A 15,560-nucleotide genomic window follows, 5' to 3' on the forward strand; every position below is an offset into this window, starting at 1 on the left:
GAAACGTTGCCGGCGTTATTCCCACAATAATCAGTCAAGACATACAGACACATGTACGAATATCTGTATAACTGTAGCACAAATATCTTTATACTTCTAGCAAAACTATATGATCACTTGATTTAGGACAACATTCCTTCTAGGTTTGCCAAGATAATTTGCCTCTGAATTACCCTTCTTCCTCACATTCACCTGAGATAACAGCTGGCATCAAACAAGCTGGTCAAGGATGGGGCGATCTCTGTACATCACCTACGGCACCTCCAACAATGCCAAATGCTGCCCAGATATAGTCGACTTTACTGGATCACAGTTAGAGATCATTTTCTGTATTAATACAGACTGGCCTTATCACAAAGCTGGTCTACTTTTAGTATAAAGAATGTTTTTATTTTATAGTTGCTGGCTTGTCCGTGGTTTAGCCTGGATTGTACTTCTACAATTCCTGTACAAGTGTCAGGGTACCTGAGGTCTCTACCTCTAAGAGAGGTAGAGACTTAGTAGTTTATCCGTCCAAACGAGCTGTTTCCTTCGTTCCTCGCGGTTCATCCAGTCACTTAAACACCGACCGCGAGGAATCCACGTCCTTTTCTAGCGGTACGCTCAATACGTGACGTCATGACGCTATCACGAGCGACCTGCCACTCAAGTGTCCGATATCCAATCGGTACTTGTCAGAGGCGTGTCTACCATCCGGAGCCAGGGTATTTAAGCTTACTTCTCACTTCAGCTCATTGCCCTGTCGTGGTTCTAGCTTGTCTAGTCACTCAGTGCTCTGGTATTCTAGTTTGCTCTATTGGTTTTGACTCGGCTTGTTGTACTACCCTGCTTATCTCTGTTATCCCTTGACCCGGCTTGTCCTCTCGCTTATCTGTCTTCTCGTTCCCTCGACCTCGGCTTGTCTCTGACTATTCTCTATTACTCTCGGTACGTTAGTCCGGCCATTCTAAGGCCCGGTATACGTACCTTTCCACTCTTTGTACTCTGCGTGTTGGATCCCTGTCCCGATCCTGACATTACGACAGGGCCAATGGATCCTGCAGGTACAAACAGTCAGCTTGGTTCTTCTGATCCCAGGTTTGACGCCATGGAGCATAGGATGGATCAGATGGCTCTAGCACTACAGGCACTTTTGTCTCATGCTAGTAACCCACCTGAGGAGACACGTACTCCTTCTATTTCTCCTGCAGTCTCAGGTCTAGAGGTAGCCACTGTAGGTGCTTCTTCCCGTATTACCCCACCAGTACGTTATGGCGGGTCACCGGAAAAGTGTCGTGGCTTTCTGAACCAGATTAGCATCCATTTCGAATTACAACCCCGCTCTTATCCTACAGATAGAGCGAAGGTTGGATTTGTTATTACTTTACTCATTGAGAAAGCTCTGAGATGGGCCAATCCTTTATGGGAGAATGATAATCCACTAGTCTATAATTATAATGCCTTTGTAGCTGCGTTTAGAAGAACTTTTGACCCTCCTGGTAGAAAGGTCAATGCAGCTAGATTACTGTTGCGCCTTAGACAGGACGATCGAACACTAGTGGATTATGCACTAGAGTTCAGGTCCTTGGCGGCAGAAGTTAAGTGGAACGAACAGGCTTATATAGATGTGTTTCTGAATGGGTTATCAGATGTAATTCTTGACGAGGTTGCTACTAGAGAACTCCCTGAGAATTTGGAGGATTTAATTTCCTTTATATCTCGTATTGATGAACGCCTAAGAGAGAGGCAGAACACTCGAGATAGGACCCGTAGACCCTCCTTTAAACTAGCGCCTACCTTTCAAAATTCTGAGTTCGAGGACTTACGTATTTCTGAACCTATGCAGATAGGCAGTACTCATCTCACAGAGAGGGAGAGACAGTACAGAAGAAGGGAGGGTTTATGTATGTATTGTGGAGTCAGAGGTCATTTACGCCTAAATTGTCCTAATCGTTCGGGAAACGCTCGCACCTAAGTTTCTCTAGAGGACAGGCCTTGGGTGTTTCTACTTTGTCCTCTATTCACAACTACAAAGAGTTCAGGCTTCTGTTACCCGTTTCTTTAAAATGGGAAAAGGGAGTAGTCAAGACTATGGCACTAATCGATTCTGGAGCTGCTGAGAGCTTTATAGATCAGGGTTTTGCTGCCAAGCATGCTATTCCATCCCAGTTAAAAGAGACACCACTGGCTGTTGAGGCCATCGATGGTAGACCGTTACTTGAGCCTGTCATTTTCCGTGAGACCATACCGATTAACTTAACTGCTGGCATCCTACATAGAGAGGACATATCCTTACTGCTCATTTCTTCTCCGTCTATTCCCATAGTCCTGGGGTACTCCTGGTTGAGGAGACATAACCCTATTATTAATTGGGAGTCAGGGGAGATAGTTTCATGGGGACAGAATTGTCAAGAGAAATGCTTGCGGAAGGTCTCACCTCTCTGCTTAACCAACACCTCGACTAACTCTGACAATCCTACAGAGACACAAATTCCGTCTCAGTATCTAGATTTAAAGGCAGTGTTTGACAAAAAGAAAGCCGATACCTTACCCCCACACAGGTCCTTTGATTGCAAAATTAACCTACTCCCTGGTACCATGCCGCCCAGAGGTCATGTATACCCGTTATCTACGAAAGAGAACTCAGTTCTAGAGGAGTATATTCACGAAAATTTAGACAAGGGATTCATTAGGAGGTCCTCCTCTCCTGCCGGGGCTGGATTTTTTTTTGTTAAAAAGAAGGATGGTTCTTTAAGACCTTGTATTGATTATCGAGGCCTAAATAAGATAACCATTAAAAATGCCTACCCGATTCCCTTGATCACCGAACTCTTCGATCGTTTGAAGGGCTCTACAATTTTCACCAAATTGGATCTCAGAGGGGCATATAACTTGGTGAGAATCCAGCAGGGACATGAGTGGATGACGGCATTCAATACTCGATATGGCCACTATGAATATACAGTCATGCCTTTTGGGTTATGCAATGCACCAGCTGTATTCCAGGATCTGATAAATGAGGTTCTTAGGGAATTTCAGCAAGATTGCGTCATTGTATACCTAGATGATATACTCATACATTCTAGTGAGATTGAGACTCATCACAAGCAAGTCAGGAGGGTTTTGCACAAGCTTCTTCAACATGGCTTGTACTGCAAGTTGGAGAAATGTAGCTTTGATCAAACCCAGGTAACCTTTCTCGGCTATGTGATCTCGGGGGAGGGATTTAAGATGGATCCGGATAAGCTCCAGTCCATTCTAGAGTGGCCTTTACCCAAAGGTCTTAAAGCCATACAGAGATTTATTGGTTTTTCTAATTATTATAGGCGCTTTATTAAGGGTTATTCTTCAATTATCGCACCTATCACCAATATGACCAAACAGGGGGCTGATACTAAGAATTGGACTACTGAAGCCCTTCTTGCGTTCAAAACTCTAAAGGAGCTTTTCGCTTCCGCTCCAATTTTAGTTCACCCCGACACTTCCCTGCCTTTTCTACTTGAGGTAGACGCATCAGAGACTGGTTTAGGTGCTGTCCTATCTCAAAGGTTGGGTGTTGATAAACCATTACATCCATGTGGATTTTTCTCTAAAAAATTGTCTGGTACAGAGAGCAGATATGACATTGGTGACAGAGAATTACTAGCGGTTATCAAGGCTTTGAAAGAGTGGAGACATTTATTGGAAGGTACATTACATCCTGTTACCATTCTAACGGACCACAAAAATTTGTCTTATATCGGAGAGGCCAAGCGTTTGTCCTCCAGGCAGGCTCGTTGGTCGTTATTTCTTACCCATTTCAATTACGTTCTGACTTACAGACCTGGGTCAAAAAATTCTAAAGCCGATGCGCTATCTCGCCAATATGAGCCGTCTGCTTCAGTTGAACCACTTTTGTCCTCCATTGTACCCAAATGCAATATTATTGCTAATACCAGTCTCAAGATCCATTCTCCGCTACTTGACCAGATCTTGAAGTCACAACATCTGGCACCCGGAAACACTCCTGAGGGAAGAAACTTTGTCCCTTCTGAACTCCAACTGGAACTCTTACAATGTTTTCACGAAAGTAAAGTAGCTGGACATCCTGGTATTCGCAAGACATACTCTCTGATATCCAAAGATTTCTGGTGGCCTTCACTACGAAAAGATATTGAGGAGTTCGTCGCAGCTTGTGAGACTTGTGCCAAGACTAAGCAACCTCATACATCCCCTTGTGGCCTGTTACACCCCTTGGACATTCCTGAGAAACCTTGGTCCTGTTTGTCCATAGACTTTATCGTAGATTTACCTGCTTCCAAGAGACAGACTGTTATTCTCACGGTGGTGGATAGATTTACAAAGATGGCCCATTTCGTGCCATTACCTAAACTTCCGACTTCTCCTGAATTGGCAGAGATTTTTGCGAGAGAAGTTTTTCGCCTACATGGGATTCCTTCGGAGATTGTTTCTGATAGAGGTTCTCAATTTATCTCACGTTTCTGGAGATCCTTTTGTTCTCAAATGGGAATCAAATTGAACTTCTCCTCTGCCTATCACCCTCAGTCTAACGGAGCTGCTGAACGCACCAATCAAAAGATCGAGCAGTATCTACGTTGCTTTGTTTCCGAACACCAGGACGATTGGGTCGGTTTGATCCCTTGGGCGGAGTTCGCACACAATAACCTTGTTTGTGATTCAACTCGCTCTAGCCCTTTCTTCATGAACTATGGCTTTCATCCTTCAATTTTTCCTTCGGTTTCCTCTTCTCAGGGGATACCGTCGGTTGATGATCATGTCGCCAACCTGAAGAAATTATGGGATCAGACTCGGCAAATTCTGTTACATAATTCCTCGTTGTTCAAGAGACACGCTGACAAGCATAGAAGAGCGGCTCCGGTCTTCGTTCCTGGGGATAGGGTGTGGCTGAGCACTAAGAATATTCGCCTAAAAGTTCCATCTATGAAATTTGCTCCTCGCTACATAGGTCCTTACAGGGTTCTCACTCGTATCAACCCGGTTGCGTATCGCCTTGCTCTGCCACCTGCCTTACGCATTCCTAACTCTTTTCATGTCTCCTTGTTGAAACCTCTTATTTGCAACAAATTCTCCTCTAAGGTTTCCTCACCTCGTCCTGTTCAGGTGGAGGGTCGGGAGGAGTACGAGGTCAGCTCCATCATTGATTCCAGAATTTCTAGGGGAAAATTGCAATATCTGGTCAACTGGAGGGGATATGGTCCTGAGGAGAGGAGTTGGGTACCTCAGGAGGACGTTCATGCTTCTCGCCTTCGCAGAGCATTTCACCTCCGCTTTCCATCTCGTCCCGGTTCCTTCCGCCCGGTGGGCGTATCTGAGAGGGGGGGTACTGTCAGGGTACCTGAGGTCTCTACCTCTAAGAGAGGTAGAGACTTAGTAGTTTATCCGTCCAAACGAGCTGTTTCCTTCGTTCCTCGCGGTTCATCCAGTCACTTAAACACCGACCGCGAGGAATCCACGTCCTTTTCTAGCGGTACGCTCAATACGTGACGTCATGACGCTATCACGAGCGACCTGCCACTCAAGTGTCCGATATCCAATCGGTACTTGTCAGAGGCGTGTCTACCATCCGGAGCCAGGGTATTTAAGCTTACTTCTCACTTCAGCTCATTGCCCTGTCGTGGTTCTAGCTTGTCTAGTCACTCAGTGCTCTGGTATTCTAGTTTGCTCTATTGGTTTTGACTCGGCTTGTTGTACTACCCTGCTTATCTCTGTTATCCCTTGACCCGGCTTGTCCTCTCGCTTATCTGTCTTCTCGTTCCCTCGACCTCGGCTTGTCTCTGACTATTCTCTATTACTCTCGGTACGTTAGTCCGGCCATTCTAAGGCCCGGTATACGTACCTTTCCACTCTTTGTACTCTGCGTGTTGGATCCCTGTCCCGATCCTGACAACAAGTAACACAGAAACTAGAACTTGTCGTACAATCCGACTGCATGTGATTGCATGGAGATAGGGTTTTATCTTACAGCCAGCAGGCTATGGCGAAGATACCGGGGGAAGGAGGCGTGTGCTTTTAGGACATCCAAGGATTTGTCTACAGACTGAAAATGGTGGCTTTATCAATGGCCAGATCATGGGGGCGTCAGACAGATGGTTTGGGCAATTTCTGCGTCTTGGATCCAGGTCTCGGTTTACGGTGCTAGACTGCTGGTGGATTTCCATAAACAGACCTCTTCCAGCATTTAATACATTCCTGTGAATCATTTCACAAGGGCCGACTTCAAAGAAACTAGAATTAACCCAATAATTATTCTAATCAGCTCAGGTTTGGCAGTTAAGGGAATTATGGACAAGAAGGAATTTCTATTCTGGAAAAATGTAGATATTTATAAGAAGCCTTTATCTCAGTCCATATATAAATGGGTTCTAGAAACGAGAAACACAGGGGAAATGACCTAAAACATAATAAATAATGGTGCGTTTTGTCTGCCTTTTCTGTAATGCTACACGATAACCTGTCTTTCTGACACGTATTACTATTTCATCATTGATCACACTAATCGGATAAGATGGGGGGGGGAGTCACATTCACAAGTTGAAGAATTGTTGGTACTTTATACAAAATGTTAAACAATGAAAGCGGTTTACCCTACAGTCTCAGAAAATATACATAAAGTAGTGTTGCTTTTCCCCTTAGCCTCAAGTGTGAATCATCACCACTCCCATCACTACTCGCACCGCCGCTCTCTGGAAACAAGTTATTAAACATTGAAAATTCCTAGAAGAAGAGAACCTTTTTAGGAGTTAAGGTTTTCTTTTACAGCAATATTGAAGATTTAGCAAATCCACTTCCTTCCTGGCACAGCCAGGCATTGCTCCACTCACTATGTACAATGACAGAACGCAGCAGAACAACAAACAGGAACCCAAGATGGAGGCAAACACTGAGGGTGCAAAACTTCAGGCCCCTCTCCCAAACCTTGTCCCTGAATTGTCAATCTCAGGCCTGACGCCCTAGGCCAGGGATAGGCAACCTTCGGCTCTCCAGATGTTGTGGACTACATCCCCCATAATGCTCTTACACACATAATGCTGGCAAAGCATCATGGGAGGTGTAGTCCAAAACATCTGCAGAGCCGAAGGCTGCCTATGCCTGCCCTAGGCGTACAGAGTTAAAGGGAGAATCAACTGACCGTGCCCCCTGCCGTCTACAGAAATCACCACAGTATCATTCCAAAAAAAGGTTTGTGTACCCCTAGGATATACAATGCTGTGAATTTTATTTTTCAGACCCCACATATTTGTCAAATATAGTGATAATAAATAGATATTTAAAAAAAAAAAAAATTAAAATCTGTTTCAGTTTAAGATTGCAGATTTAATTGATTAAGCAGTAGAAGCCCATGTACTGCAAGCTTTAGACGCTCACAATCCCATAAATGGGTCAGAAATAAGAGGACATGCGTTCGGCTATAGCTGTGATATGATACCAAGCCTTCTCATCATTAACCCACGAACGTCCCCTTTATTACAAGTGATTGCTTTTACAGCCACAGCAGCCGTCAGAGCAAATATTGATATTTAAGTAGTGTGATGTAATTCCAGTAAAATACAAGTTTAGCAGGCTAAGATTGCCACAAGGCATATGTATGTATATGTGTTTGTAGTATCAGTTAGTTAATAACACGTAGCTAAGATACTGTCATCACTGTACTGACCAGGTGCAGGAATGTAAGAACTGGAATTACGCGTCCCTCTCCTTTGTATCAGATGAGCCACGTGGTTAGACCGGATGGATGAGTTTAGACTCTATTCATTAAATAGGTTAAGGGTATGTGTGGGTGTAGTTAATTGTGGGAGGAGCTACAGTGCTATATAAGGAATGTACTCTATGTATTCAGTACTCAGACTTTGCTGTATTTTGGTGACGCTAGTCCCTCTGAGTCCCGATCGGTGATCCAATAAAGAATCTCTTCCTTCCTGAAGAAACCTGTGTCCATCTCTCTGTGCTTGGCTTCCGTCAGTTTCTCCGGTATCATTTGGTGCATTGGCCGGGAAGCTCATCGTTCAACGGTAGCTGAGAGGCAGAGGCGTGAGACGGTCTATCTTTGCCCACGTTCTCTACGGCTGCACCCCTGAACTTCTGCGTGGACCTCCCTTCGTCTCGGCGCCACTGGTCTGTTGTCCAGGAGATCATCGGCCTCTACGTGAGAAGTGCTGGGGTGTCCCCGTCGATGAGTGTGAACTCAGGTTCAGGAACGAGGAGGTAAGATAACTGCTGTTTTAGACGGCAGGACCCGCTAGGGGTATACCGATTGTGCGGTAGGCCCAAAGGGGTTTTTGAATCTGTATCTGCCCCCTCTGTCGGAGGGAAGGAGCGAAGGCGCACCGCTCGATCGAACGCTCTTTAGTCAGACCGTTTGATTTGGTTAGTCAGGCGGGGTCCTGGTGTAAGATAGCCCTAGCCGGACACCGGTGTCTTGTCTAGACTAGCGTTCTAGGGTGTATATTACGTTCGCTAGGTCGGAGGGACCGGGAGACTAAGCGGCGCCTGTGTAAATTCGGTTCGCTAGTTCTCATCCTATCTGGGCTAAGTGGGAAGGCGTGTAAATTTGGAACCCACTAGACTTTTGATAGTACGACTAAGAGGCGCCTGTGTAAATTCGGATCTCTAGCTCGTTGTATAGTGCGACTAAGAGGCGCCTGTGTAAATTCGGTTCTCTAGCTCGCTATGTATATGTGGTGATTGGGCAGTGTGGCTAACCAAAACGGGTGTATATAGTTTTAGGTAGTCCATTCAAGGTACTGGCCAATAGTTTAGTTGGGAATTGTAAATGTGTTAACGATTGTTTTAGTAAAGTGTATATCTTGTTAGATAGCGCGAGCTCAGCCGTCTAGCGAGAGTGTTAATAGTGTGTTGCTGTATTATAGTGCACGGTACCATAACCCTGTATATTTACTGACATTATATAATAAGTACTAATCATTGTCGTCCATTGCATGTTTTAACACCATAACCACTAATAATTGTATTGTGACCTTAACTTGTGCTTTGACCTATGCTAACCGTACTGTAACCGCTATTTGTAAAAGACGATGTTACTGGGGTGTGTTATAGACGGGTAATTCGTATATAGAGAATTATAGCGTGGGTGACTGTGTAGTTACGCCAAAGGGCATAATATTGATTATATAGTGACTGGTGTAGCAGCTGTGTGTGTACGGGAATTCCCTGAGTGTTTATTGTTATTGTGTACGTTTCACTTGGTAACCGTACCACGTGGTGCTGTTGCCAGAGGAAACGGGTGTGACTGTTGAATAGTACGCGTGTATAGTAATCGTTGTCAACGACGTTCCACTGTTAAATATGGGTGCGTCGCAGTCAACGATTCCGGATCCCTTAGGATGTATGGTTAAGAATTTTAAAAAGGGATTCAAAGTTTGTGATTTTGGGGTAAAGATGTCTCCTGTACGTTTGGTCACTTTGTGCACTAGGGAGTGGCCTACTTTGGTTGCGGCATGGCCGCCACGTGGCAGTTTGGATCCAACTCTGGTACAGCGCTTACACGTGGCTGTATCAGGTAGGCCTGAACTTTACGGCCAGTTTCCTTATATTGATTGTTGGAGACAGGCCGTAAATGACTCGCCAAAATGGCTCCGGACATGCCACGAGGAACAGTGTCGCCTCATGGTAGCTAGGACTTGTTCGTCCACTAGGGCTGGTGTTAGGCCCATTTTGGACACGCCCCCTGAGTCCGAGATCCCTTTGCCGCCCCCTTACTTTCCGGTAAGAGGAAGTGACGCAAATACAGGAAGTCCTGTAACCCTTCCCTCACTACCCCCATCCACTTCCGCTTCCTCCTCCAGTACAGGATCCACCCCCCCTCGTACTAAATCTCCCCTTCCGGAACCAGAACCCACCCCCATTAGAAACGAATATCCTGATTTGGCGCCACTTCAGACTTCCGGTCAAGCTTCATCTAGCTCGGCCCGAAGTGTTCTATTCACTACCTTTTCCCAAAACCAACCTCCCACATCCCCATACCCTATCTCTCCCCGACCGGAACCCATGACTGACGCTTCCCTACGTAGCCCCATCCAAACCCGACAGTTGACTGGTGCCCAACAATTAAAGCACTATCAGATGCCTCTTCGCTTAAATCCCGGGTCAGCTTATATCGATGCCGCAGGTCAAATGGCACACGCTGACCCTGTCTTCGTATATGTCCCTTTCACCACTACCGACCTTTTAAACTGGAAGACCCATAATTCCTCGTATACTGAGAAACCACAAGCCATGACTGATCTGTTCACCTCAATAGTACAGACACATAATCCGACATGGGCTGATTGCCAGCAGTTATTAATGACTTTATTTAACAATGAGGAAAGGACAAGAATAAATCAAGCAGCCATTAAAGCATTAGAGGATAGAGCCCGTGCTTTGAACCAAGCTAATCCAGCAGCATGGGCCGCAACACATTATCCCAACACTGATCCCGATTGGAACGTAAATGGTGCTGATATGGTTCAACTCAGAGCCTATAGAGACGCTATAATTGCTGGCATGAAAGCCGGAGGAAAGAAAGCCATTAACATGTCGAAGACAGTTGAGGTGATCCAGAAAAGCGATGAAGCGCCCAGTGTCTTTTATGACCGATTATTGGAGGCGTACCGCTTGTACACCCCCTTTAATCCGGAAGACGCAGACAATTCCCGAATGGTGAACTCCGCCTTTGTCAGCCAAGCTTACGGAGATATTAAGCGCAAGCTACAAAAGTTAGAAGGGTTTGCAGGTATGTCAATCACCCAACTAATGGAGGTAGCTAATAAGGTGTATATGAATAGGGAAACAGAAAGCAAGAAAGAGGAGGAGCGCAAGATGCGTAAAAAGGCTGATATGCTAGCGGTAGCGATCGCAGGCGTAGATAAACGGGGCCCAGATAGAGGCAATAATAGATGGAGTAGGGAGCCTTTGAGTAGGGATCAGTGTGCGTATTGCAAGGAAGAAGGGCATTGGAGGAACGAATGTCCGCAAAGAGAGCAGTACGAGAGAGACCAACCCAGGGCAGGCTACGGAAACTTTAGAGGCAGAGCGAGAGGTAGAGGAGGTCCCGGAGGGAGTAATGGTTATAGAGGGAGTAATGGGAACAGAGGAAGTGTTAGGGAAGACAGGTATATTCCAGCAGCGCAAAGGTCTCGCGATAGAGAAGGTAGGGACTTTGTAGGATTGGCTGACACGGTCATGGAGGACTATTGATACCGACCGGGCTCCATCCCCCTTGGTCGAGCGGAGCCTATGGTCGATGTATCAATAGGGGGGAAAAGGAGTGCGTTCATGATCGACACTGGTGCTGAACATTCAGTGGTGACTAATCTAGTTGCTCCTCCATCTGGAAGGACTATTACTGTGATAGGAGCAACTGGAAGAAGTGCTGAAAGACCGGTTCTTAAAAGTCGACTCTGTACATTGGGAGGCCACGTAGTAAAACACCAATTCCTTTATATGCCTGAATGTCCAGTCCAATTGCTGGGACGTGATATGCTATCCAAATTACAAGCGCAGATTACGTTCCTACCAGATGGAACAACATCTTTAAAGTTTAATGGACCTTCAGGTATTATGACTTTATCCGTACCAAAGGAAGAAGAGTGGCGACTTTATACAGTGTTGACTAGCCAAAACCCTAGGAGTGATGAGACATTGTTTAACATACCAGGAGTTTGGGCAGAGAACAACCCACCAGGACTGGCCCGCAATATTCCACCAATAAAAATTGAACTGAAACATGGGGTTTATCCAGTGAGCCTAAGACAATATCACATTCCGCAGAAGGCTAAGAAGAACATCCAATCCTATCTGGATAAGTTCATACGGTATGGTATCCTAAAATTCTGTACTTCCCCCTGGAACACCCCATTGCTGCCTGTTCAAAAGCCCGGCACAGATGAGTATCGACCTGTGCAGGACTTAAAAGCAGTCAATGATGCGGTTGTTAGTATACATCCAGTTGTACCCAATCCATATAACCTGCTTGCTTTAATTCCGGGCGGGGCTACTTACTTCACAGTTTTAGACCTCAAAGATGCCTTCTTTTGCCTCCGAATTGCCGCAGAAAGTCAATGTATTTTTGCTTTCCAATGGGAGAACGCTGTAACGGGCTCAAAACGCCAAATGACTTGGACAAGACTGCCCCAAGGGTTTAAAAATTCACCTACCCTATTTGGTTCAGCCCTAAGTCAAGATCTATTGGATTTCGAGTCCATCCCAGGAGAGTGTGTATTGTTACAATATGTAGATGACTTGTTGATAGCAGCAGTTACAAAAGAAATCTGTCAGCAAGCAACGCACGATCTACTACACATTCTCTGGAAGGCAGGATACAAGGTGTCTAGAAAGAAGGCTCAGTTGTGTTTGCCAACTGTCAAGTATCTGGGGTTCCATATCTCTGAAGGTCAAAGAATTATGGGGCCAGAGAGAAAAGAGGCTGTCTGCCAAATACCAATACCCAAGAATAGAAGACAAGTGCGAGAATTCTTGGGGGCAGCAGGCTTCTGTAGGATATGGATTCCCAGCTATGCGATACTGGCAAAACCTCTGTACGCAGCTATCAAAGGTACAGAGCACGACCCCTTCCTATGGACCCAAGAACAGCAAACGGCATTTGAAGATGTGAAGAAGGCTTTGATGAGTGCCCCAGCATTAGGTCTACCTGATCACACACGACCATTCTACCTGTATGTACACGAGCAAAGAAGAATGGCTGTGGGAGTATTGACACAGTACTTGGGATCATGGCAAAGACCTGTTGCCTACATGTCTAAACAATTGGATGCAGTGGCCAGCGGACTTCCACCTTGTCTAAGAGCCGTAGCTGCAGCCGCCCTGCTAGTAGCTGAAGCCGATAAACTCACTCTGGGTCAAGAACTTTATGTACGAGTCCCACATGCAGTACAGACGTTGTTGGATTACAAAGGAAATCATTGGTTTAGTAACAGCCGTATGACCAAGTATCAAGCAATGTTGTGTGAAAACCCAAGAGTGCATTTAGAGACTGTAAACACCTTAAATCCAGCTACCCTTTTGCCACAACCTACTGAAAGTCAACATGATTGTTTGGAAGTAATGGATGAAGTATTCTCAAGTAGACCAGATCTTCGTGATTTTTCCATCCAGAACCCCGATGTTCAATATTATACAGACGGCAGTAGTTATGTGAAAGAAGGGATCCGCTATGCAGGATATGCAGTAACAACCATAGACAAGGTGATAGAAGCTCGGCCATTGGCGAAAGGAACATCAGCACAAAAGGCAGAATTAATAGCACTAACACGAGCGTTACAATTGGCTGAAGGTTTAAGAGTAAATATCTATACGGACTCTAAGTATGCGTTTTTAACCACTCATGCCCACGGAGCTTTGTATAAAGAAAGAGGACTACTGAATTCAGAAGGCAAAGAAATCAAGTACGCAGCTGAAATCCTACAACTATTGGAAGCAGTGTGGGAGCCGAAAGAAGTCGGTATCATACATTGTCGAGCGCATCTGAGAGGAGATGGTGATGTAACCAAGGGAAATCGGATGGCAGATAGTGCAGCTAAGCGTGCTGCTGAATCAGGAAGACAGGAGTATGTAGGGCATATAGCTGCTCTTATACCAACTCCACTGTCCCAATGGACTCCAGTTTATACAGCTCAAGAAGAGGAGTGGTTAAAGACTGAACCGGGAAAGTATCTGGAGAACAAGTGGTATCAGCTAGAAGATGGAAGAATAGTTATACCAGCATCGCTAGCGGTAGAAATTGTCCAAAATTATCACAACGGGACACATTCTGGGAGAGACAGTACTGAAGAATCTCTTAGAAAACATTTCTACATACCAAGATTGTCCAACTTGACTCAGGCCATTGTACGCAGATGTGTAACGTGTGCTAAGAATAATGCAAGACAAGGACCAGTAAAGCCACCAGGAGTTCAGTTTATGGGGGGACTCCCCATGTCCGATCTACAAATAGACTTTACAGTGATGCCTAAATCGGGTGGACATCGTTACCTGCTGGTAATTGTGTGCACCTATTCAGGCTGGGTAGAAGCATGTCCTACTCGTACAGAGAAAGCAGGAGAAGTTGTGAGATTCCTGCTACGAGAAATAATACCCCGATATGGACTACCCTGTTCTATAGGATCGGACAATGGTCCAGCTTTTGTTCACCAGTGCCTACAACAACTGACTCATATGCTTGGTATAAAGTGGAGGCTTCATACTGCATATAGACCCCAGAGTTCTGGTAAGGTAGAGAGAATGAATAGAACTATAAAGAACCAGTTGGCTAAAATGTGTCAGGAAACCCAACTTAAGTGGAACGTTCTCTTACCTATAGCCTTATTGCGAATCCGCAGTACCCCTACCAGAAGGATGGGCCTCTCTCCTTTTGAAATCATGTATGGGCGACCACCTCCCGTACTTGGTAACTTAAGGGGGGACTTGAGTCAGTTGGGAGAAGGAATTACCCGGCAGCAGGTTGTAGAGTTGGGTAAGACTATGGAGGAGGTACAGAAATGGGTACAAGATAGATTACCTGTGAATATTTATCCCCCTGTTCATAGTTATCATCCAGGAGATCAAGTGTGGATTAAAGAGTGGAATAATGTACCGTTAGGGCCCAAGTGGAGAGGTCCTTATGTTGTTCTTTTGTCTACCCCTACAGCGATAAAAGTAGCAGAAGTGACTCCGTGGATACATCACTCCAGGGTTAAACCAGCAGCAGTCGATTCTTGGCAAGTTACAGCAGATCCAGAGAATCCCTGCAAGATCCGGTTAAAACGCACTACTCAGTCGGAGTAACGAGGAATTATTGTGGATTACAAATTTTATTGTTACAGGTGTGAGTGAGAAGGCCATAATAAAGCCTGTCCGCTTACCATCACATAGTGTATAAGCCAGGAAAGTCTCGAAGGGACACCTGTGAAGATGAGCAGAACTCCATTCCCTGCAGCCCCTCACATCCTGGAAGCTGAGGCGCCATCGCACGGACGAAGACTGAGGATGACGGCGAAAGATGTGCTTTTGATAGTGTTTATTTATATGTGTTTTTATATTCAGGAAGGTAGAGGTACCGACACTCCTAGCTGTGAGGTATGCATTAAGACTACGAGAACAGGTAACCATATTTCCCAAACCCTAATTTGGCATTCACAATACGAATGTAAAGGAGATGTATCGAGATGTAGATACTTAAATATAGATTATAGTGTGTGCCATTTAGGAGTAGGAGAACCTAAGTGCTTCAGTCCGGAGTATCAGCCTCGTACAATTTGGTTGACTCTCAGGAATGGAGATCCTCAGGGGACCCTAATTAATAAAACGGTGTTAGAATCCGTACATTCTTCGGGTGTTCTGCTATTTTGATGCGTGTAAAGCGATATCGAGTGGTAGAAAGCCGTGGAATGTATGTGGGGATCTTAGATGGGAGAGGACGTATGGGTCTAACGATAAATATATTTGTCCCAGTAGCAAAAATAAATATGTGAGTCCTAGATGCCCAAATAAAGACTATAACTTTTGTCCATATTGGTCTTGTGTGGGGTGGGCGACTTGGGGACAGACAGTAGACAAAGACATGA

General features: G+C 45.3%; 1 protein-coding gene across 1 annotated transcript in view; it reads right to left on the reverse strand.

Moving 5' to 3' along the window:
* Positions 1 to 15,560, reverse strand: part of VWA2 (von Willebrand factor A domain containing 2) — a 55,103-nt gene that overhangs the window by 25,072 nt on the left and 14,471 nt on the right. The gene's annotated exons all lie outside the window — the stretch shown is intronic.

The sequence above is a fragment of the Pelobates fuscus genome, chromosome 10 (genome assembly GCF_036172605.1).
Source record: "Pelobates fuscus isolate aPelFus1 chromosome 10, aPelFus1.pri, whole genome shotgun sequence".
Taxonomy (NCBI): Eukaryota; Metazoa; Chordata; class Amphibia; order Anura; family Pelobatidae; genus Pelobates; species Pelobates fuscus.